Below are 15,680 nucleotides of genomic sequence, written 5' to 3' on the forward strand. Positions count from 1 at the left end.
AAAAAAAAAAAAAAAAAAACATATTCAGGTAGCAAACAAAATTTTATTGCTAGATCTTAAGATTTCTAGATCTAGATGCGTCTAAAATGAAATCTAAAAAAACATCTACAAACAAAAGAATCGAACTGGATCTCAAAACAAAAATAAAACCCATTGGAAACTTACAGCACACATCCCAAACGACCAATCAAACAAAAACTTACTCTCCACCATTTTAAAAATACTTTATGCCATCAATCAAAGCATGAATGATCTCTTATCTTCAATCAAAAGATAGAATTTATACAACCTTGATACCATAGAGTGATGAATATGTGGACATGGTCTGTACATACAGATGACTTTTTATGGTATAATATTATAATGTTTTCATATATTCAAAATTAATTCATGTATTCAGTCAACCTTTCCACAATTTCAAATAAATTGCCATATACCAAAAAAAAAAAAAAAGAAAAAACTTAGTTTGATTTCATGAATGTAAAAAATAAATTTTACCTCTAGGAGCTCCAAACGGTTTACCGAAGACAAGAAGACACAATACTTTGTCCAGAGCTCTATATAATGACCTATAAGGCTATAATAGCAGCATTACTCCAAAACTGTATGAGCTTTAAGAGGTGAAAACCAACTTAGTTCATATCAATATTCTTCTCAACCTTTATAATTCTAGGAGGGAGGTACATGGCTCTCTAATCAACAAAAAATTATAGACAAGAAATAGTCACATAACCTTCACCATATAGGCATTTTTACTGGGATCAAAATATAACAAATATATTAACAAAATAGTTTGAACACATATTAGTACCATTTATACATCTTATAAAAAAGCTTCATGAACTTAAACTCTTACTTTATCAATAAATTCAACAAACTAGTCGTCAAAAGTTTTTTTTAACCAAATCATCGTAAACAAATCTTATTCTCTAAAACAATTTCTCTAATGTCCAATTTTTCTAATCTAATGTGTAAAATGTTGGAATGGTTTTCTCCGTCTCGCTGTCGAGGCTGTGTCGGTCAATACATATGGATGCATGATCATCTTCACGTCTTTTCTGGTTTTCTTCAGTTTTTGTTCAGAAACTCCAGTTTTGTATCGAACCTTCCATTTACATAAAATAACTCAATTAACAACTAAAAGTTTTCTTAAATTGCACATTGAAAAATATAGTTAAAATTTGTTAAGATTGTGCATATCCTATTTCTTCCCAAAATTCGTTCGAACATCAAGAACTCCCTTGACAGGTAATTATTTCGCTCCAACAAGGTCACTCGATCGCTTTATACTTCTCCATAACTAATACTTTTCTTCTTCTAACTTCTTATCGATTCTTGCATATTTCTTCATGGGAACATTCCCGCAGATCTTCTTATATCTCTTACTTTAAATCCTACAAGACAAAGGGATAGATCGAAACCCAAAACTGAACCACTACAAGTTCCAGTTCTTAAAGGATGCTGATCAAAGAGCAACTTTTTCAAATATTGCCTTTAACTCTTGAGAAATGCTTACACATCATTTATATATATCTTGCTCTACCGGCAACAAATTTCAATGTAGATAACAAGTTAAATCAATATAAACAATAGTGGTTTATTCGCCAAATTTAGTGAAAATATTACGCTTGGAAAGTAGAGTCTATGATCATGATGCATCTTACATAGAACCTAACAAATATCAAACACAAGAGTTTAAAAATGACAAAACAAGTGAAATGACAATCAGTTTACGTGCCAAAATAAGTTGGAAACACAAACCCAAGTTATCATCTTTGCATGGATTTGGTATTCCTTCTGAACTATCTCAAAGCTAATCAGAACCACACATCTTGAATACTGAATGATTTTGGAGAAAAAAACGAACCAAAGGTCGTCGATAGACATGTTTACGGCACTTTTCCATTATTACATTTGCATTTTGTCTACCTGTTATCGGCCCTTACTTTAAAGTTTGCAGCTGTTTAAGATTTACTTCTGAAAAAAATAAAAGTTGGACATAAAAGAAACTGTCCTGGAGAATTTGCACATGGGCCATGACTCCTCCATTCAGGCCAAATCCAAATCAATGAACGTCAAAATAAATCTGAGAATGCAAAGACTACAGCAAGCTGTGGTTTTTTGGGTTTGAGCATTGTGTCAAGATCATCATACAATTTGATGGTTCAGGTCATGTTAAGAGTGATTTCAGACAGAAGTTTCTGACTTTTGGATTAGCCTAAGTGCAGCGGGTTAGGAGATACATGTCGGGAAGACATTGGTTCATGCTTTCAAGTAAAATTCTATAGCTTTGGCTGACGAGCTGGTTAACACATTTGTGATATGCATTCAGTCAACGAGCTGGTCAGCTAGAGCAACTGAATCGTCCTTGTAAGCATGAAATTCGTCTTGACAACATTTATCTTTTCAGCCGTTGCTCATTAGACTTAACTAATTCAGCAACTTATGTCTTAAATTACCCTTAACATGGCCCCTACACTCAAGCTGTCTAGTGATCTTTACGCAATGCTAAAACCCGAGACCCAAACTTGTCATATAATTTGTGTTCTCAGATATATTTTCAAAGTCGTTTTGTCTGATCTGAATTGAAGAGTGACATGCAAATTCTTCGGCACAGCTCCTTTTAATACCAACAATTTTTTTTTTCGAGAAAAAGTGTTTCTCTTCATCTGTTTGATATCATAATCGGTTTGAAGCTGACCCTCTGGCCAAATTAAAGTGCTACTTTCAGTTTCTAATGAAAATTGTTGCAATGTGTGGACAACTTAATTAGGAATGCAATAAATGGAAAATAATTTGTGCGAAGAATGTTTGTACCTGAAGTTTGGAACTAGACAACTAGTGACTGTTTTTATTTGGTTGTCTCTTTTCATCAACGCTCATTAATCATTATCCTGCTAATTCCAAATGACGTTCTTGTAGATCCTGCATGAAGTAAAAAGGCTCACAACAAACCAGTGAGATCATAAGTCAACTACTCGCAAAAGTGGTTACTACTCTACCCCTAAAAAAAAACATTATGCTTTCCACGTTGTTAACGATTTTCAAAACCATATTTCACACGAAAGAAAAAATCGCTTCAATTGAAACAGTAAGGAACTTCAAAAGAAGTTAAATAGGTATACAACTTACAATCTTAAACCGTCCAAGTGCCTGGCCACGCAGGTGGTGGTGCGGTCAGGCACTATATTCCACTATTGTCCCTCAACGTCGTCAGAAAGCAATGTGGTCATATACTCCACCGTCGGGATGGGTATGGACTCGAATCTGAGATCGGTAGTGGCCGCGAGATACCTGTCTTTGGGGATGTCATCGAGAAGGTGTAAGTGCATATGACTGCGATTATCTGCATGACAACAATCTATTCAGAATAGATTGTTTGCGCACAGAATCATTTTTAAACAGATTTAGGTTTCACAAGATCTTTTGCTAGACTTTAAGATCATGATGCCTCTCAATGTAATCTAACAAATATCTCAGACAAAAATCAGAATTGAGTTTGCTCGCTAAATCCAGTTACTATAGATTTATGTTTCACAATATCTTTTGCTACAATCATGATGCCTCAAAAATGATCTAACAAATATCTGAAAACAAGTGAAATCTCATTACGATATAATCAGAAGTTCATTGCAAATCTAAACAAAAAAATTTGTGATCCAATGGATCTGTCATGCAATGATACTGCATGTCAAATCCAGAAAACTACAACGAAGACATGATATAGTTCAAGTGACAGTTTTCGCATGAACATCCGTTGGAAAACAAAGCAGGATTCTACGAAATGAAACAATTTTTGAAAACATATTCAGGTTTCTACCAAAAAATTTTTGTTAGATCTTAAGATCTCTGGATCTAGATGCCTCTAAACTGAAATCTAAAACCATCTACAAAGAAAAGTATCGAATTGGTTTCAAAACAAAAATAAAACCCACTAGAAAGAAACTCACACTACACATCCCAAACCACCAATCAAACAAAACGTACTCTCCCCTATTTAAAAAAAAAAACTTTAAACCATCAATCAAAGCATGAATGATCACTTATCTTCAGTAAAAAGATAGAATTTATACAACCTTGATACCATAGAGTGATGAATATGTGGCCATGGTCTGTACATACAGATGACTTTTTATGGTATAATATTATAATGTTTTTATATATATTCAAATATTCATATATTCAGTCAACCTTGCCTCAATTTCATATTATATATTGCCATATACAGAAAAAAATCTTATTTTGTTTTCATGAATCTAATAATACTTTGAATCAAAACTTTTTTTGAGAAAAAAAATTGTTTCTTATCTACACATTAAGCAAAGTTCTATCTACACGGCCTCTTAAAACCCAAACGGTAAACATGAGACTCTTTGCAAAGCCTCCCACTCCCAGAAGCATCAGCAGAAAATTGATTGATATAGATGCAATAAACCATCATCATGTAAAGAGTTGGCTAAGATTTATATCCTAAATGTAGGAAATGCGGCAAACACAATACTTGTGTCTCTAGGAGCTCCAAACGGTTTACCGAAGACAAGAAGACATAATACTTGTGTCCAGAGCTCTATATAAAGACTTATAATAGCAGCATTGCTCTAAAACTGTACGAGCATTAAGAGGTGAAAACCAACTTAGTTCATCTATATGATTTTTCTTCTCAACCTCTATAATTCTTGGAGGAGCTACATGGCCTATGTGGAACTCATCCTTGGCTCTCTGATCAACAAGAAATAGTCACATAACCTTCCCCATATAGGCAAGGTATCAGTGACAGATTTTTACCGGGATCAAAATATAACAAACATATTAACACATATTAGTATCATTTATACATCTTATAAAAAAGCTTCATGAACTTCTTACTTTTTAAAGAAAACCAACAAACTAGTCATCAAAAGGTTTTCTTACCAAATCATTGTAAACAAATCTTATTCTAAAACATTTTCTCTAATGTCCAATTTTTCTAATCTAATGTGTAAAATGTTGGAATGGTCACTGTCGAGGCTGTGTCGGTCTATACATATGGATGCATGATCATCTTCACGTCTTTTTCTGGTTTTCTTCAGTTTTTGTTCAGAAACTCCAGTTTTGTATCGAACCTTTCATTTAGATAAAATGACTCAATATATAACAACTAAAAGTTTTCTTTGATAAATTACACATTGAAAAATATTGTTAAAAATAGCTAAGATTGTGCATATCCTTTTTCTACCCAAAATCCGTTTGAAACTCCCTTGACAGGTAATTATTTCGCTCCAACAAGATCACTCACTTGATACTCCTCCATAACTATCACTTTTGTTCTTCTAGCTTCTTCTCGGTTCTTGCATATTTCTTCATCCGAACATTCCCACAGATCTTCTTAGATCTCTTGCTTTAAATCCAACAAGACAAAGAGATTGATCGAAACCCAAAATTGAATTACTACAAGTTCCAGTTCTAAAAGGATGTTGATCAAAGAGCAAAATTTTCAAAGATTATTTTCAAAAAAAAATAATAATAATAATAATAATCTTTGGTTTCCACGCCAAATTTTCAAAAAAAAAAAAATTCAAAGATTATTGCCCTACTCTTAAGAAACGCTGGTACACGTAACACGTACATCATTTCCAGCAACAAAATTTAATGTAGATCAAGTTAAATCAATATAAACAATAGTGGTTTCCACGCCAAATTTAGTGAAAATATGAAGCGTGGAAAGTATATTATATGATCATGATGCATCTAACATATAGAGAACCTAACAAACATTTGCAAACACGAGGTTTTAAAAATGACAAACGAGTGAAATAACGATACAATATAATCAAACGTTCGCAGAAATCTATATTCGAAAACTTGTATCTTTATGCCTTTCAAATGCAATCTGATATTTATTTCCAAACACAGTTTTATAGAGGAAAGTTTATTAAGTTTTGGAAAGGCTTAACCATCAATAAAGCATGACTTTGGTGAGAAAATAACCCCTAGCTACTTCCAAGTTTGCAACTGTTTTAAGATTTAAAAGAAGCTGTCCTTGACAATCGTATCTGCCCATCTACATCTCTCAATTCAGGCCAGATCAAACCGATGACCATAATAATTAATAAACCTGAGAATGCAAAGAGTACGTACAGAAAGCTGTGGTTTTGGGTTTGAGCATTGTGTGAAGATCATTAGACAATTGAGTGTTCAGGTCATGTCGAGAGAAAGTTCAGAAATAAATTTCTGACTTTGTTTAGCCTTAGAACGACAGCTGATCAGGAGATACTTGTGGTGGTGACATTCATTCTTACTTTTAAAGAAGATTCCATATCTTCCATGAAAGCAAGAATGAATGTCTTGACAACATTTATCGTCTCAACCTTTGCTCGTTAAGCTAAACAAAGTCAGTAACTTAAGTTTGCAACTTTTTAAGAGTTAAAAGAAGCTGTCCTTGACAATCTGCCCATCAATCTCTCTATTCAAGCCAGATCAAATCGATGACCTTCAAAATAAACCTGAGAATGCAAAGAGTACGTACAGCAAGCTGTGGTTTTGGGTTTGAGCATTGTGTGAAGATCAAAAGACAATTTGAGTGTTCAGGTCACGTCGAGAGCAAGCTCAGAAATAAATTTTTGACTTGGTTAAGCCTAAGAGGGCCAGCTTATCCGGAGATGCATGTCGTCAAGACATTCATTCATGCTTTCAAGGAAAATTCTATATCGTCCATGCAAGCATAAATAAATGTCTTGCAAACATTTATCTCCTCAACAACCTGTCCTTTCTAGGCTAAACTAAGTCAGAAACTTAAGTCTTAAATTGCTCTTAACATGGCCCCTACATGCAAGTTGTCTAATGATGTTTCTGCAATGCTAAAACCCAAGCCCAATACTTGTTGTATTCTTTGTATTCTCAAATATATTTTGATGGTCATTGGTTTGCTGCGATCTATAAATTTAAGAGTGACAAGCAAATTCTTCCGCACAGCTTCTTATCTTCATATGTTTGACATCATAATAGGTTCCGAAGCTGACACCATTTTGCCTTTCTTTCGTTGCTTTCAGTTTCTAATGAAAAATTGTTGCAATGTGTTAAAAACTAAGGAATTGTTGCAATGTGTGAGAAACTATAAGGAGTTATAAAGGGGAAACATGTTTTAACCTGAAGCTTGAACTGGACATACTAGTGATCAACACTCAGTCCACTACCATCAACGTCCGGGGTTTCTACCAGCGACGGCGAGGTACTCGTCTTTGGGGACGTTGTCAAGAAGGAATCCAAGGCGAAAGTGCTTCCCACTGCGTTAGAGATTTCAGATCCGGGAAGCCTGTTGTGCTTAAACGCATGACAAAAATCAGAATTGAGTTTGCTCACTAAATCCAGTTACTATAGATTTAGGTTTCACAAGATCTATTGCTACAATCATGATGCCATGATGCCTCAAAAATGTAATCTAACAAAAATATCTGAAAACAAGTGAAATCTCATTACGATATAATCAGAAGTTCATTGCAAATCTAAACAAAAAAAATTGTGAACCAATGGATCTGTCATGCAATGATACTGCATGTCAAATCCAGAAAACTACAACGAAGACATGATATAGTTCAAGCGACAGTTTTCGCATGAACATCCGTTGGAAAACAAAGCAGGATTCTACGAAATGAAACAATTTTTGAAAACATATTCAGGTTTCTACCAAAATTTTGTTGTTAGATCTTAAGATCTCTGGATCTAGATGCCTCTAAACTGAAATCTAAAACCATCTACAAAGAAAAGTATCGAATTGGTTTCAAAACAAAAATAAAACCCACTAGAAAGAAACTCACACTACACATCCCAAACCACCAATCAAACAAAACGTACTCTCCCCTATTTAAAAAAAAAAACTTTAAACCATCAATCAAAGCATGAATGATCACTTATCTTCAGTAAAAAGATAGAATTTATACAACCTTGATACCATAGAGTGATGAATATGTGGCCATGGTCTGTACATACAGATGACTTTTTATGGTATAATATTATAATGTTTTTATATATATTCAAATATTCATATATTCAGTCAACCTTGCCTCAATTTCATATTATAGATTGCCATATACAGAAAAAAATCTTATTTTGTTTTCATGAATCTAATAATACTTTGAATCAAAACTTTTTTTGAGAAAAAAAAAATTGTTTCTTTATCTACACAATAAGCAAAGTTCTATCTACACGGCCTCTTAAAACCCAAACGGTAAACAACCGTTTGATACTGTTTGCAAAGCCTTCCTCTCCCACAAGCATCTGCAGAAAACTGATTGATATAAATGCAATAAACCATCATCATGTAAAGAGTTGGCTAAAATTTATATCTTTTTTGTAAGAAACTCGGCAAACACAAAAAAAAAAATTCGAAGACTAGAAGACACAATACTTGTGTCCAGAGCTCTATATAATGACCTATAATAGCAGCATTACTCTAAAACTGTACGAGCATTAGTTCATATAATTTTTCTTCTCAACCTCTATAATTCTAGGAGCAGGGTACATGGCCTATGTGGAGCTCATTGTTGGTTCTCTGATGAACAAAAAATGATAGACAAGAAATAGTCACATAACCTTCCCCATATAGGCAAGGTAGCAGTGGCAGATTTTTACCGAGATCAAAATATAACAAAACTATTATAAAAATGGTATGAACGTACATTGTTACAACTTATCGAACCTTCAAGTCTTTTCTGGTTTTCTTCAGTTTTGTTCAGAAACTCCAGTTTTGTATCGAACCTTCCATTTACATAAAATGACTCAATATACAACTAAAAGTTTTCTTTGATAACTAACACATTGAAAAAATAGTTAAAATTTGCTAAGATTTTGCATATCCTATTTCTTCCCAAAATCCGTTCGAACATCAAGAACATCAAATCTAGGTCACTCGCTTCATACTTCTCCATAACTATCACTTTTGTTTTTCTAGGTTCTTGTCGATTTTTGCATATTTCTTCATCGGAACATTCCCAGAGATCTTCTTAGATCGCTTACTTTAAATCCAACAAGACAAAGAGATTGATCGAAACCCAAAATTGAATTACTACAAGTTCCAGTTCTTAAAGGATGCTGATCAAAGAGCAAAATTTACAAATATTGCCTTTTACTCTTGAGAAATGCTGGTACACATCATTTAAATAAATATATATATATATATATATATATCTTTCTCTTCCGGCAACAAATTTAATTGTAGATAAGTCAATCAATATAAACAATAGTTATTTCCACGCCAAATTTCGTGAAAATATTAACCGTAGAAAGTATATTCTATGATCATGATGCATCTAACATAGAACCTAACAAATATCTGCAAACACAAAAGTTTAAAAATGTCAAAACAAGTGAAATGACGACACAATATAATCAAACGTTCGCAGAAATCCATATTCGAAAACTTGTATAAAAAAAATGTATGCCAAACAAAGAAAACTGCAAGAAAAAAGATGATAGTGATCAATAAATGGTTCGCACATCAACGTTTGTTAAAAGACGTTAAAATTAATAGCGAGTTTACCCGGTAAAATTCTTAAAAAGATTCAGTATGAATATCAAGTATATAACGATTTGTTGCTAGATATGTATTTTTATGCCTCTAAAATGTAATCTGATATTTATTTCCAAACACAAAGAGTTTTATAGAGGAATGTTTATAAAGTTTTGGAAAGGCTTAACCATCAATCAAGCATGACTTTAGTGAGAAAATAACCCCTAGCTACTTCCAAGTTTGCAACTGTTTAAGATTTAAAAGAAGCTGTCCTTGACAATCTGCCCATCTACATCTCTCAATTCAGGCCAGATCAAACCGATGACCATAATAATAAACCTGAGCATGCAAAGACTACGTACAGAAAGCTGTGGTTTTGGGTCTGAGCATTGTGTGAAGATCATTAGACAATTGACTGTTCAGGTCATGTCAAGAGAAAGTTCGCTCGTAAATTTCTGACTTTGTTTAGCCTTAGAACGACAGCTGATCAGGAGATACATGTGGTGGTGACATTTATTGTTACTTTCAAAGAAAATTCTATATCTTCCATGAAAGCAAGAATGAATGTCTTGACAACATTTATCTTCTCAACCTTTGCTCATTAAGCTAAACAAACTCAGTAACTTAAGTGACTATGTCTTAAATTGCTGTTAAAATGTCCCTTATACTCAAGATGATCAATGATCTTAGCTTTACTCAATGCTAAAACCCTCGGAACCCAAAACCTTTTCTTTCTCATAAGATGCCAGCGAAGCCTTAAAAGCAATATCCGCTGATCCCTGATTGGCATCGTTTACGATTGAGAGCCCCCAAGTTGGAAATATGTACGTCACCATTCACCAAACACCCTCGAAACAAAACCCAAGTTGGGAATATGTGCTTTATCTACAAAGTCTTCGACATGTTTTTTTTTAAATGCTTTATCGACATGTATTCGCATAGTTAACAAGTAAATAATATATGATTATGCTGATAGCATTAGTGAAGCATAACTTCATAAAAAAATTGGAACAAAATAACTTCATCATTTAATTAGAAAGTAAAAATAGGGAAAATCACAACAAAAAGGACCTTTTAAGTGGTACTAACATCTACTTAAAACCTAAAACATGTGTTACACTCTAGTTGTTAATTACCACATCTCTTGTGTTTTCTTTTTGTGTCAGATGTTTGAAAAGAAAATATCGAGAAAAAAATGAATAAAGACACTAATTAATAGTCTGCAATCGTCTATTTTTATGATATTTCTATTTTTAGGATGGCGATTAATTTTGTTGATATTATATGTCCCTAACATATAATTAAGAAGGAGAATAACTTCAAATCCTCACTGTCTTGCCCCGTTGCAATGGGGTCGAAAGGTAAGGATGCGTTATGTGTCCTGAGTTATGATCAGGTTCTAGCCAATTGTCGTGGAAAAATCCGATCGTGATGACTGTTCTTTTTTTTTTTTTTGGGCCTGTCATGACTGTTCTTCTTAGCCATGTTACATGGCATTGGAGGAATCCAAATAGAACTTGCCTAATGTGCTTAATTAGATAATGCAAATTTCAGCCTTGATCAAACTCAAAACATGTCTAGAGATCGGTCTGAAAGACTACACAAATTTTGCATAAAATTATACGAAGCGGTAAGTAGTTTGCATAAGCTAAATTATATTTGACGTTTAAATGATTTGCTTAGATTTCAAGGATAAATTTTGACCCAATAGATGTACTGCTTAAGATTTACATTTACTTACGTAGAATTTTTTCGTTCCTTTGAGAAAGAAATATAACAAATACGTAAGTGAAATGCAAAACACTGTATAAGAAGACTGAAAAAAATTTCATTGCCTGTGTTTTGATGGTTTAATTGGTGAATGTGCTTTTCTTGTCTATAATATGCTGAACTGTTGAAAGTTCAAATTTTCTTTGATTTGTTAAGTTATATATTATATAAATCGAAGTCCAAAAAATCTTAGATAATAAACACAAGGGAGCTTTACTAGAGTAGGTCATAAATTGTGGTTTATTACTAGAATGGAGGGTAAGGAGATTTTGTTCTAAATGGCAAAATCGCCCTTGGAAAAATGTGTTAGGAAAAAAAGAATTACTAAACATGTCATCATAATTTAAAGCCACTTAGGAAAGAGAGTATTAAAAAGGAGCTGTGTTTGGAGGGAAAGTGTCCCGCCAATCCATAAGTCTACCATTGTAGTGACGGTAGAGTTAGATGAGTTTGATAGAGTTAGTGAATAGATTTATGAAATTTCTGAGAGTTATGCGATAGATTGAAGTATAGTGGCGGTAGAGATATAGTTAAATGATAGAGTCAAAAATCCAGTAGATTTAAGCGATAGAGATATAAATAGTTATGGTAGAGTTAGTAAAACCCGTAGAGTTAAACGGTAGAGTAAGTCGCAGCCGTAGACTTAAATTTAGTGGTGGTAGAGTAAGTAAAAAAAAAGATTCTTAGAGTTATGGGTGAAATAGAGATAGTCGATAAACTTAATTGTAGCGGTGGTAGAGTAAGAAGGTATAATTGAATTATATGGCAGACTAATAAATAGTGACAATAGAGTTAGTATTTCTGATAGAGTTACTGCTAACAATAGAGTTTTTAAATTATGTTACGATAGAGTTACTGCTTACTAAAATAGCATAAGATTCGTAGACTTATTGTTTCGTGTGGTGGTAGAGTTATTGATTAAACGTAGATTTAGGTCATCGTTTTACAAGTATTTTGTAGGTTAAATGAAGTAATCTAAATGGTGAAAAGACAAAAATACCCTTAACGAAAAGTTAAGGGAATTTGTACTAAGTATAAATTGAGAAATAATGTGAACCTTGAAGTTTTTGAGTGGATTTCCCGATAGACTAAATAGAATTAGAGTTTTATCTAGGATTCTATGTAGAGATTTAATTGCAAACAAACCAATGCAACTAATGGCTTGCAAATCGAAGTTAATCTCCATGTGCAAAGACTCCTTATAATTTGGCATATAAGAAAGTTAGCTCATACTTATCTTCGTGATTTGTATGGTTCGTATGCACATGTTCTAATGGAGTTTGAGGCAGTTGACTTGTCGGTTTATAAAAGCGATCAAGACAATTGGATCTATGCACAATAACAATAATGGTGGTATGAAGCTACTCAAAAAATCGATGAAGAGCAAAATGATAATTTTATAAATTTCAAAACAAGACAATATAGCAACGAAGGATGTTCTAATTTGTATTTATCCAACGATTCAAATAGAGGTATAGAACAGGACTATATAACTCACTAGAGCTAACATAACATGTTATTGTTGTTATTTCACCCTAATTATCCCAATCCACCTACACAAAATATTAAAGTACAAAAAATATTCTTGCTGGTACTGCAACTCGGGGATATCTTCCACTCTCATCTTCTTCTTTTGGTGGTGGGGACATCTTTGAAGCCTTAATGTGAGATTCAGAGTGGCGAGACTGCATGAGATAACAAAAGGAGTAAATAAAGATAAGAACCCAACCCAACATAAAATCATGAAACCAACAAACTGTTGAGACAAACAACAACTATGACAGGAACTACTGACAAAGGAGACAACTAGACAAAAGGGTCAAGACAACAAATCTACTGCAGATGAGATCTAATCAGGAAGAAGATAGCTAAAGTAATCTAAGAGAAACTAGAAAACCAATAAAGCTCATGAAGCAAAAGGAAGTCATCTTAACTTAAGTAAAAAAACAACTCTTGACAACCAACTAACAAGCAAAGAATCAATGCGTTACAAAGCTATAACAAAGACTTAAACATTGGTAACGAGAAAAACTCACCAGTCACCAGGGTCACACTGATAGTAAAACTGTTGAACAGTACTAGGTTTAGCCACTTTGTTTCTTAAACCTTTTTTGATAAGATCACATTATACACATTACACCACATATATATACTCTACTTAGTTTTAACCTAAGGCTTATAAACCATTAAACCCATTAATAGAAATGGGCCTAATAAGTTTACTGATCCAAAAGTCTTTTAAACAAACCATGAGTCTCTCTCTCTCCCTCACGCTTCTTCTTCTCTTCTTCACTTCTTCTCTTCTTCACCTTCATGACTCTCTCTTCTCAATCTTCAGCTCTTGTTTGCCAATTTGGTGATTAATCGAAGATCTGATTTCCAACACTCCCTCTCAAATCTTTCGATTAATTCCCAAATATGGAACTAGAGTTTTGTTCTCCATCTCCTTTTGATTTCTTCTCTTGATTTCCTCTTCCATTTGAGGAGCCCTTTTCACGATTTCTGCATAACTTACGGGTAAGTTTTCTTTCTCCCTCATCATCTTAATCTTCTTCATTTGTTCCTCAGTTTCTATCAAATTCACCAATTTCCCTGGTTGAGTGATGTTCTCGATTTTTCTCTGTTTTTCCCTGATTTCGGTTGATTGATTCCCCTTTCTTTCGTGTAGGTTTGCTTCCTCTACATGAACTTGTGTGAAATCTTCGTTCTTTGGTTTCTGCCTATTAGGATTTTGAATCACTCCAAGCTTTCTTCTGAGTTCTTCAAAACCCTTTGTACCCAATGGTTTTGTAAGTATATCTGCAATTTGTTCATCACCGCTGCAGTATCTCAGATTGATGACTCCTTCTTTTTCTGCTTCTCGAACCACATGATATCTTATCTGAATGTGTTTTGTTCTCTTGTGTTGAACAGGATTTCTTCCAATTGCAATTGCTGAGGTGTTGTCACAATAGATTGGAACTGCCTTGCTAGTGTTGATCCTCAATTGTCCTAGTAGGCGCTTCAGCCACACTGAGTGATTTGTGGCTTAGTGATTTGTAGCTGAACTCAATGCCATGTACTCTGCTTCCGCTGTTGATTGAGCGATAGTGTCTTGTTTTTGAGTTTGCCAGGTAAACATGGCACTGCCCATTGTAAAACACATCCCTGTAGTGCTTCTCATGTCTTCTTTACATCCTGCCCAATCTGAGTCGGAATAACCAACCAACTCCACCTGACTTGTCTTCTTAAAGTTCAACCCATAATCTATTGTTCCCTGTATGTATCTCAACACTCTCTTTGCTTCTTGTAGGTGTTGCTCTCTTGGCTGTGACAAGCTTCTAGATAGATACGATGCGGCAAACGCAAGGTCTGGTCGTGTGGCAGCAAGATACAAAAGTCCTCCCACCATACTCCGATATAATTTAGGATTGGTAAGTTCTTTTCCTTCCTCTACACACTTTGTTTGTGGTAACAGTGGTGTTGCAACACTCTTGCAATTTTTTATCCCAAATTTTTCCAACAGTTGTTGTGCATACTTCCTTTGGCATAAGAACACTCTTTCTCCTGTGTAGGTGATCTCAAAACCTAGAAAGTATCTGAGTCTTCCCAAATCGGTCATCTCAAAGGTTTGTTTCAACTTTTCTTTAAATTCATTGACCATGTCTTCATTGCTCCCAGTAATGATGAGATCATCTACATATAAACTGATCACCATAATCTCACCTCCACACTCCTGTGTGTACATTGCAGCATCACAGTCACTCCTTTTACATCCTTGTGACATGAAAAAGGAGTCAATTTTGCTGTACCAGGCCCTTGGAGCCTGCTTAAGGCCATACAAAGCCTTTTTCAGTTTGTACACCATGTTTTCTGCTCCCTCTATCTCATACCCATGTGGTTGCTCCACATACACTTCTTCTGCGATTTCTCCATTCAAAAATGCTGACTTAACATCCATCTGATGCAAGTTCCAATTGTTTTGTGCAGCCAAAGATATAATAGTTCTGATGGTGTCATGTCTTGACACCGGAGCAAAAGTTTCCCCATAATCTTCTCCATATGTTTGAGTAAATCCTCTAGTCACTAATCTTGCCTTTAGCTTCTGTATTTGGCCACACTCATCAGTTTTTGTCTTGTATATCCACTTGACAGAGATTAACTTCTTATTTGCAGGCCTCTCCACTAAATCCCATGTCTCATTTTTGTTGATAGTGTCAATCTCGTCATCCATTGCACCTCTCCAATCTTGGTCCACTATGGCTTCTTCAAAAAACGCAGGTTCTTGCCATGTAAGATAGCATGCCTCTTCAACTTGGTTTGCTTCATCTTCTTGTACTCTTGCTTCTTGGTACACGTCACTCAACATTCTTACTTTGTGAACAACTCTAGATGAGCTACCAACTTCTGGCACTCCTTCACTTAGTTGGAACGGTATAGGACTGAT

At 34.3% G+C, this 15,680-nt stretch overlaps 1 long non-coding RNA gene across 1 annotated transcript; it reads left to right on the top strand.

Moving 5' to 3' along the window:
- On the top strand, window positions 13,575-14,847 carry LOC104703002. The gene is made up of 3 exons (XR_754114.1): window positions 13,575-13,771; window positions 13,923-14,667; window positions 14,809-14,847. It is a non-coding gene; the product is annotated as an uncharacterized LOC104703002 (long non-coding RNA).

Source organism: Camelina sativa, chromosome 7, assembly GCF_000633955.1.
Source record: "Camelina sativa cultivar DH55 chromosome 7, Cs, whole genome shotgun sequence".
Lineage (NCBI taxonomy): Eukaryota > Viridiplantae > Streptophyta > Magnoliopsida > Brassicales > Brassicaceae > Camelina > Camelina sativa.